This window comes from Tachyglossus aculeatus, chromosome 5, assembly GCF_015852505.1.
Source record: "Tachyglossus aculeatus isolate mTacAcu1 chromosome 5, mTacAcu1.pri, whole genome shotgun sequence".
Taxonomy (NCBI): Eukaryota; Metazoa; Chordata; class Mammalia; order Monotremata; family Tachyglossidae; genus Tachyglossus; species Tachyglossus aculeatus.
In genome coordinates, this window is record NC_052070.1 from 27,919,116 (window position 1) to 27,929,744 (window position 10,629).

General features: G+C 42.3%; 1 non-coding gene across 1 annotated transcript; it reads right to left on the bottom strand.

Moving 5' to 3' along the window:
• Positions 1–227: 227 nt before the first annotated feature.
• Positions 228–365, bottom strand: LOC119929006. Its single transcript, XR_005451150.1, has one exon. It is a non-coding gene; the product is annotated as a small nucleolar RNA SNORA7 (small nucleolar RNA).
• Positions 366–10,629: the final 10,264 nt, after the last annotated feature.

The window sequence follows — 10,629 nt, forward strand, 5'->3', positions numbered from 1 at the left end:
TAACTTGTCTTATGCCATCGAGGTGTCTTTGACCCACGGCGACGCCATGGACACATCTCTCCCAGAACGCATAACCTCCACCTGAAATCATTCTGAAAGTTTCTCCATAGAATTTTCTCGGTAAAAATACGGAAGTAGTTTACCATTGCTTCCTTCCATGCAGTTAACTCGAGTCTTCGCCCTTGATTCTCTTCCATGTCACTGCTGCCCATCATAGGTGAGTTTTGACTTGTAGCAGATTGCCTGCCACTCACTAGCCACTGCCCAAGCTAGGAATGGAATGGGTATGCCTCTGCCTAACTCTCCCTCCTGTAGTCAAGACTGGTAGAGTACTGGGAACTCTCCAGGTGTGACCCTGAAAGGAGACACTAATTACCTACATTGGTTCAATTAAAATAAGGCAAATAAAACAAGGCGACAAGGAATATTACAAACCCCCAAAAGGTGCCTGCCACAATTTTGGGGGAGGGTCAAGGTGGACCATTTCATTCTCCAGGAGTATTTTAGTGGTAGTAGTAGTAATAGTAATATAATTTATTAAGTGCCTACTATATGCAATGCACTGTACTAAGTACTGGAAAAAAACACAAAGGTGAGAATCAGACATGGTTCATTGTCCTCAAAGTACTGGTAAATTAAGAAAAAGGTGGGAGACGGAACTAGTAACACACACCTAAGGAAAAATGAAAGACTGAATGCAAAAACCATATGGCCCTACTGAGAGCTCACCTCCTCCAGGAGGCCTTCCCAGACTGAGCCCCTTCCTTCCTCTCCCCCTCGTCCCCCTCTCCATCCCCCCATCTTACCTCCTTCCCTTCCCCACAGCACCTGTATATATGTATATATGTTTGTACATATTTATTACTCTATTTATTTATTTATTTATTTTACTTGTACATATCTATTCTATTTATTTTATTTTGTTAGTATGTTTGGTTTTGTTCTCTGTCTCCCCGTTTTAGACTGTGAGCCCACTGCTGGGTAGGGACTGTTTCTATATGTTACCAACTTGTACTTCCCAAGCGCTTAGTACAGTGCTCTGCACACAGTAAGTGCTCAATAAATACGATTGATGATGATGATGATGATATGAAAGACAGGGGAGAGATAAATATAAAGCATAGACACAAAAAGAGGAATTGGGAGTTGTGGCTAGAAGAGCTGGGATTCAGACTCCTTGTGGCTCAAAATACAACAGTAGTCAGAGTAACAGCCCCAAACTGCAGTCTTCCCAAGATTCTACATTTTGTAGAGAAGTCTGTGCTGCTCTCACTTGAGTTTGCTGGCTTTGAAGTAGTGAAACAGGAACCTTCATGGAGAGACTACCAGGCAGGAGAAGTTATTAGTACCTGTCTTCTTTCCAGAAATGGGAAAGGAAAACAAAGAAGACTGACCGACACTCTGACTGGGGCAGCAGAGCACTATTCCAGAGTTTTCAGAGCCCCTAAACCATGCTCGTGATAGCTGCCCACCCCCTGTACCACCAACAAGGGGCTAGCATTACCTATTTTAGGCTAAGCACTACCAGGGAAATAATAATAATAATAATGACATTTATTAAGTGCTTATTATGCGCAAAGCACTGTTCTAAGTGCTGGGGAGATTATAAGGTGATAAAGTTGTCCCACACAGGGCTCACAGTCTTAATCTGCATTTTCCAGATGAGGTAACTGAGGCACAGAGAAGTTAAGTGACTTGCCCAAAGTCACACAGCAAATTAGCAGTCAGGATTCGAACCCATGACCTTTGACTCCAAAGCCCATGCTCTTTCCACTGAGCCACTCTGCTTCTCAATAATGTTGGTATCTGTTAAGTGCTTACTATGTGCAAAGCACTGTTCTAAGCGTTGGGGTAGATACAAGGTAATCATGTTGTCCCACGAGGGGCTCACAGTCTTCATCCCCGTTTTACAGATGAGGGAACTGAGGCCCAGAGAAGTGAAGTGACTTGCCCAGAGTCACACAGCTGACAAGTGGCGGAGGCGGAATTTGAACCCACGGCCTCTGACTCCAAAGCCCGTGCTCTAACAGCACAAGCTATGTGTGTAGGTTGGCGAAGTGAGTCTTTAACTCTGAAATCCACTTTAAGAAGTCAAATGATCCTTAGGCTTTATAACTAACCACTCTCGCTGTGATAGGCAATAGAGAATGAAGAATCAGGCTAAGTAATAGTGCCTGAGAGAAGATTATTTCTTAGATTTAACCACAGCAGATAGGGATAGGGTAGGGATTTTTGGACCCTGGTTTTGGTGTTTGAATTACAATCTCTTTAGATACACACTTAGCATGAAAATGAATTACAGTTGCTTACATCCCATGATGATATTTGAAAAAAATATTAAGAGCTGGGGAGGATTTTTTTTTTCCAAGACATCCTCTCCAATCTTTGTATAAAGAAAAAACAAACATATTTATCTCTTTCTGGAACTAGGTCAAGATTAAAAATACAGAATATATTTTACTACTAAGACCAGATTTTCATATAGAGTTCAAAATTGACTACATGGAAACAATTCTTTCTGGTATTAAATATTATCTGTGTGCATGAGAAGAAAAAAAGATCGTTCAGTTACCTGGGTAAAATTTAGAGTAGCATCATTTTCCCAAATTAAATTCCACATAACCAGTCATTGTTCTGTCCTAAAAGATGGTGATTTTCCTTCCTTGCTCTTTTCTGGAACCTTGGGTGAGGCTACTGGCAGGGCTCCATGATGATGCTGTTTGAAATTTTTTCCCTCTCCTCCTTCCTACCACAAAGCAGACCCTCGGTGGTGACCAGATGTGGTCAATTCACCATTCTGATGACAGAATCAAAAAGTCTTTGAATCAATCAATCAAGCAATGTTATTATTTATTGAGCACTTGCAATATGCAGAGCACTGTATTAGGTGCTTAAGAGGGTACAATGAAACAGAGTTGTTAGAAGGGGAGACAAGCATTAATATAAATTCATTCATTTAATCGTATTTATTGAGCGCTTACTGTGTGTAGAGCACTGCACTAAGAGCTTATAAATAAATGTTACAGATGTGCACATAAGTACATTGAGGATGAGGATGGGGCAAATCCCAAATACCCAAAGGGTACAGATGCAAGTGAATAGATGTGCAGAAAGGAGAGGGAGTCCAGGAAAAGAGAACTTAATCAGGGAAGAGTTCTTGGAGGAGATGTGACCTTAAAGTTATGAAAGTGGGAAAAGTGTTGCTCATATGGAGGGGAAGGGAGTTTCAGGCCGAAGAGAAGAGGTGGAAAGGGGTCAAGTGTTCAAGCTAGAACTAGAGGAGTTAAGCGTTGAGGGCTGGGCTGTAGAAGGAGATCAGTGAGGGAAGGTAGGAGGGAGCCAGCTGATTGAGTTCTTTAAAACCAATGGTAAGGCATTTAATAATAATAATAGCAATAATAATAATAATAATGGCATTTATTAAGCACTTACTATAAGCAAAGCAATGTTATAAGCACTTTTCATGTGGAGGTGGGTGGGCAGCCATTTGTTCTTAAGCAGTATACAGATTTTTTTTAAGAAAAAATAATCTAGGCAGCAGAGTGAAGTATAGTCTGGAAGGGGGAGAAACAAGAGGCAGTGAGGTCAGCAAGAGGGAAAATGCAGTAGTTAAGGTGGGATCGGATAAGTGCTTGGATCAGGATAGTAGCACTATGGATGGAGAGGAAAGGGTGGATTTTAGCGCTGTTACAAGGGTAGACCTGACAGGATTTGGTGGCAGATTGAATATGTGGATGTATGAGACAAATGAGTCAAGGACAATGCCAAGCTTCTGAGCCTGTAAAATAAGGAGGATAGTGCTATTATTTATAGTGATGGGAAAGACAGGGGACAACGGACTTTGCATGGGAAGACAAGGAGTTCAATTTTGGACATTGATTCGTTTGAAGTGTCAGCAGGACATTCACATAGAGCTATCCCGAAGGCAGGAGGAAATGTGAGAGTGCAGAAGAGGAGAACAATCATAGTGCGGAGGTAAATGTGGGAATCACCCACATAGAGGTGGTAGTTGAAGCCATGGGAGTGAATGAGTTCTTCAAGGAAGAGGGTGTAGATGTAGAATAGAACTGAACCTTGAGGAACACCCCCTGCCAGAGAGTGGGAGGCAGAGGAAGATCCCATGAGGGAAACTGAGAATGAATGACCTGAGAGATGAGAGGAGAACCAGGTGAGGACAGAGCCAGTGAAGCCAAGGTAGGATGACATTTCCAGGAGAAGGGAGTAGTCCACAGTGTTAAAGGTAGCTAAGAGGTTGAGGACGATTAGCATGGAATACCTGTCAGTGACCAGTAAATATTTATTCCCCCTGTCGGGCCTGGGGTTGAATTTTAGGTTCGGCATCATCTTTTGTGGTGGACAGCATCTCTCCATGAAACACTGTGGATTGGGGAGGTTTGAAAGCTTCTGGAGATTGTAGTCAAAGGCTACCATAAAAAATAGACGTAGAGCACACCCAAGCAAACTGCCTCAACCCGCGTAGAACCTTGGACCCAGAATTGTTTTGGGAACACTAGAGGTTCTCAGACCTCTGGAGTTATGAATTGGACCTCTGAATCCCTGGGACAAGCATCCTACTTTTGCTCCAATGAAACTGGATCCCTGTCAAGCTTCTCTCCAACCATTGTATCAACCAAAGAGAGGTTTGATGTAGACATGGTGGCACATATGAAGTTCTCAATCCAACCGTCATCTAAAGGAGCATAAACAGCTGGCTGGGCTCCCCTAGATGTAATAAAGAGGATGCATCCTTCTACAATCACAGCCTCACTCTCCTACTTTCGTAACTCACCGGTGGGAGAATTTCATTTCAGGACTGTGGTTATAGGCTTGAGTCGAGAAGTAGCAGTGTCTGCAATGCTACATTTCTGCTTCGGGGAGGCAAGACAGAATGCCTTAACACATCATCCATTGAGCATCAGACATGATTAGCCGGGGTTCTCCTGCCCTCATTTTCCCATCATTCCTTCCTGCCTCACAAGCCTGTAGCCTTGGCATTATCCACTTCTCATCTCCCTTATTCAACCCACGTGTTCAATCTGTCACCTAATCCTGCTGGTACAAACTTCACAACATCGCCAGCATCTGCCCTTTCCTCTCCAAGCACTTATCCTAGCACTCCTTGATTGCTGCATCAGCCTCCTTGTTGACCTCCCGGCTTCCTGTCTCCACTTCAGTCCACACTTAACTCTACTGCTCGGGTCATTTTTCTAAAATAAATTCAGTACATCTTTCCCACACCACAAAGACCTCCGGTGATTGCCCATCCACCTCTGCAACGAACAGATAATCCTAATTATTGGCTTTAAAGTACTCAATCACCTTGTCCCCTCCCATCTTACCTCACTGATTTCCTATTACAGCCCAACACACTTTTTTCCTGTGACTCCAACCTACTAATCATACCTCAATCTTGTACACCTCACCAAAGACCTCTTCCCTACATCCTGTTTCTGGCCCGAAAACTCCCTTCCCTTTTATATCCATCAGACCATTACTCTTTTCACCATCAAAGCCTTATTAAGATCACAACACCTCCAAGAGGATTTCCCCTTCCTCATTTCCTCTCTAATAATAATAATAATAATAATAATAATAATAATAATAATGGTACTATACTAAGCACTGGGGTAGATGCAAGCAAATTGGGTTGTACAGAGTCCCTGTCACACATTGGGCTCACAGTCTTAATCCCCATTTTACAGATGAGGAACTGAGGCCCAAGGAAGTGAAGTGACTTGCCCAAGGTTACACAGCAGACAAGTAGAAGAGCAGGGATTAGAACCCATGACCTTCAGACTCAGGCCCATGCTCTATCTACTACGCCATGCTTCTGTGTCACCCTTGTACTTAAATTTGAACCTTTTCTTCACCCCACCATCAACCCCATGGCATTTATGTACATATTTGTAAGTTATTTTAATATCTGTCTCCCAATCTAGACTGTACGGTCCTTGCAGACATTCATTCATTGATTCAATCATTCAATCGTATTTACTGAGCACTTACTGTGTGCAGAGCACTGTACTAAGCACTTGGGAAGTACAAGTCGGCAACATATAGAGGCGGTCCCTACCCAACGACAGGCTCACAGTCTAGAAGACGGGCTCACAGTCTAGAAGTCTAACACTTAAGTACACATCAGTAATTTATTTATTTATATTAATGTCTGTCTCCCCCTCTAGATTATTAGCTCATTGTTTGCAGGTAATGTGTCTGTTTATTATCATATTGTATTCTCCCGAGTGCTTAGTACAGTGATCTGCACACAGTAATCGCTCAGTAAATCTCTCAGTAATCGCTCAGTAAATAGGATTGACTAACTGACCGGAGAGTGTGTTCCCTGCCCACAGTGAACTTACAGTCTTTGAGAAAGCCTGGTGATTGTCATCCAGAATGGTAGTCATAATGATATTTGTTAATTGCTTACTATGTGCCAAGCACTGTACTAAGTTCTTGGGTCGGCACAAGATAATCAGGTCCCACTTGGGGCTTACATCCTAAGTGGGAACGAGCACAAGTATTGAATCTCCATTTTGTAGATGAGAGAACTGAGGCACAGAGAAGTGATGTGAGTTCCCCAAGGTCACACAGCAGGTTAGTGGAGAAGCAGGGATTAGAATCCAGATCCTCTGATTCCTAAACTCATGCTCTTTCCACTAGGCCATGCTGTGTGGTGGCTCCGCACTTCACTTGCTGCCAGATGTTCATTCAATAATACTTATTGAACACTTTCTGTATGCAGAGTAGTTAATAAGCGCTTAAGTTGACACTACCGATTGCTGCTCTCTAACCACAGTTGAAGTTATTTCCCCATGTTTGATTGCAGGAAATATGTCTGTTTATTATTATAAATAATATGCAACCACACAGGTGCCATTCCCTTTCCCCTTCTGCCCAACCTCAAAGAGACCCAGGAGACTCTCCTTTCTCAGCAAAAATTGCCCCACTGGTAGTACTTCTGTATAAACTTTTAAATTTGGTTACTTTCCCCTACCTGCAATTTATTCTAACTTCTTTCCTCTTCTATATTGCAATCTTCTCGAGGGGAGGGATCATGCCTAGTAACTCTATGGTACTCTAACAAGTGCTTAGTACAAGTAAGCAATTAATAAATTGAAGGAACAATTGATTGTCCAATCTCTTCTCATTGTCATAATTAATCAATCATATGTATTGAACATTTACTGTGTACAGAACATTATACTAAGTGTTTGGGAGAGTACAATATAATACAAATGATGGACATGTTCCCTTCCTGCAGCAAGGTTACATTCTCAAGGAGGAAGACAGACATTAATATAAATAAATACATTATGGATAAGTACCTAAGTGTTGTCCAGCCAAGGGCGGGGTGAATAAAGGGTGCAAATCTCAGTGTAATGGTGATGCAGAAGCAGGTGGGAGAAGAGTCATGGGTTCAAATCCTGGCTCTGCCAATTGTCAGCTGTGTGACTTTGGGCAAGTCACTTAACTTCTCTGTGCATCAGCTACCTCATCTGTAAAATGGGGATGAAGACTGTGAGCCCCACATGGGACAACCTGATCACCTTGTAGCCCCCCAGCGCTTAGAACAGTGCTTTGCACATAGTAAGTGCTTAACTAATTCATTCATTCAATCATATTTATTGAGTGCTTTCTGTGTGCAGAGCACTGTCCTAACTAAGCACTTGGGAAGTACAAGTTGGCAACATATAGAGACAGTCCCTACCCAACAGCAGGCTCACAGTCTAGAAAGGGGAGACAGACAACAAAACAAAACATACTAACAAAATAAAATAAATAGAATATGTACAAGTAAAATAAATAAAGCAATATGTATAAACATATACACATATATACAGGTACTGTGGGGAGGGGAAGGAGGTAAGCTGGGGCGGATGGGGAGGGGGATCATTATATACCATCATAATAATAAATAGAAGAGGAAATGAGGGTTTAGTCAGGGAAGGCCTCATGGAGGAGATGTCCTTTTAATGGGGTTTTGATGGTGGGGAGAGTGGTTGTCTATCTCATATGAAGTGGGAGGATGTCCCAGGACAGAAGTAGAACATGGGAGAGGAGTTAGAAGTAGATAGATGATATAGAGGTACAGTGAGTAGATTGGTATTAGAGGAGTGCAGAGTGTGGGCTGTGATGTAGAAGGAAATCAGAGAGGCGAGTTTATGATCTCAATCAATGATATTTATTGAGTGCTTACTGTGTGCAGAGCTCTGAACTAAATGCTTGAGAGTGTGTAATACAACAGAATTGCTAGACACATTCCCTGACAACAAGGAGTTAACAATAATAATAATAATGATAATAATAACAGTGGTATTTGTTAAGCACTTACCCTGTGCCGGGTACTATACTAAGCAATGGGATAGAATGCAAGATAATCAAGTCCCACACAGGGATAAAATATCTAAGTAGGAGGGAAACAGGTACTGAATCTTCATTTTGCAGATGAGAGAACAGAAGTACAGAGTAGTCAAGTGACTTACCCAAGGTCACGCAGCAAGTTTAACCGGCAGAGCCAGGATTAGAATCTACGATCTCTGACACCCAAGTTCAGGCTCTTTCCACTTGTCCATGCTGCTTCTTTGAAGTTCACAGTTTAGAGGGGGAGGCAGACATTAATATAAATGAATAAATATCCTTACAGGACAATTAGTTTCATTGGAAATTTTTTACCTTTCCTTTCCTCTCCAATTGGAGTGCCAGCTCCTTGGTGTCAAGGGAATGTGTCACTTTGTTTTGTAACTTCGAAGAGCTTAGTTCAGTGCCTTGCAATCAGTCAATGGTGACCTCCCTGTTATAGTTGACTCATCTCTCTCATGCAACCTACATATTCAATCTGTCTTCAAATCTTCTTGGTTCTACCTTCACAACATGACTAAAATCTACCCTCTCCTCTCCATCCAAACTGCTGCCATGTTGATCAAAGCACTTATCCAACTGCACCTTGACTACTGCAAGTACTACACAGAGAAGCAGCGAGGCTTAGTGGAAAGAGCCCGGGTTTAGGAGTCAGAAGTCATGGTTTCTTATCCCGGCTCCGCCCCTTGTCTACTGGGTGACCTTGAGCAAGTCACTTAACTTCTCTGTGCCTCAGTTACCTCATCTGTAAAATGGGGATTAAGACTTTGAGCCCCACGTGGGACAACCTGATTACCTTGTATCTACCCCAGTGCTTAGAACAGTGCTGGGCACATAGTCGGCCCTTAATAAATACCATTATTATTATTATTATTACTGCATCAGCCTCTTTGATCACCTGACTCCTGCTCTCCCTATTCCAGTCCATACTTCACTCGGCTGCCTGGATCATTTTCCTAAGAAACTTTCAGTCTGTCTAGTAATGATATGTAATGATATGAACATAAGTGCTGTGAGGCTGAGGTGGGAGAATATCAAAGTGTTTAAGGGGTATAGACCTAAATGAATAGGCAATGCCTAAGTGGGGTGAGGGGAGCAAGTAAGGGAAGAGAGGTCCTAGTCAGGGAAGGTTTCTTGGAGATGATATGATTTTAGTGGGAATTTGAGGATTGGAAGAGTTGTGTTCTATCAGATAAGAAGGGGGAGGCAATTCCATGTCAAAGAGAGGGAACAGGCAAGGGGAAGATAGATGAGATAAAGGTACAATAAGTTGATGTTAAATGTCAAAGTTTGCAACTAGCATCCAATAGGTGCTCAGTAGTTAATTACTATTTCTCCACTAGTATTAATGCTACTTTTACTACCACTTCTACTACTGCTTATACTTCTTTGTCCCTGTGGGTAGAGAATATGACAGAGGGTTTCCTATAATTCATATGGATATTGTCCAACCATTTATAGGTGCCTAACTTGGCAAAGATTGGCAGTTTTTCAACAGACCTCTGCACACAGTAAGCACTCAATAAATACAATTGAATGAATGAATTTGTTAAGCACTTCCTATGTGCAAAGCACTGTTCTAAGCGCTGGGGGGATACAAGGTGATCAGGTTGTCCCATGTGGGGCTCACAGTCTTAATCCCCATTTTACAGATGAGGTAGCTGATGCACAGAGAAGTTAAGTGACTTGCCCAAAGTCACACAGCTGACAATTGGCAGAGCCAGGATTTGAAACCATGACTCTTCTCCCACCTGCTTCTGCATCACCATTACACTGAGATTTGCACACTGTCACTATCAGAAACATCTCATTTTCACCCTTGAACAAAAGATGTGTGGGTTTATGTGTGTGTGTTCATGCATGTTTGTGTGTGTATGTGTGTGATGAATGGATGAAGTGAGGGATCGGTTAGTACTAGGGACAATTGAAGAAAGACCCTGGAACCCTCATGAAGCATGTATTTTGTGCAGTGCACTGTACTATTTGTTATCTATTATTTGTTAACTGGTATTTGTTAAGTGCTTACTATGTGCCAGGCATTGTACTAAGCGCTGGGGTGGATGCAAGCAAATTGGATTGGACATAGTCCCTGTCCCACGTGGGGCTCACAGTTGCAATTACGAGGCCTCAGCTCTGTCCTCAAGAATCCTCACAGGTTACTTTACCCTACTTCTATTCATTAATCAGATTTTAGGTCTTCAATGCCCAAAAGTTTAGTTTATTTTTTCCAGAAAAGAAGAGTTTGGGAAGTTGGTCTGTGTCAATATTTAC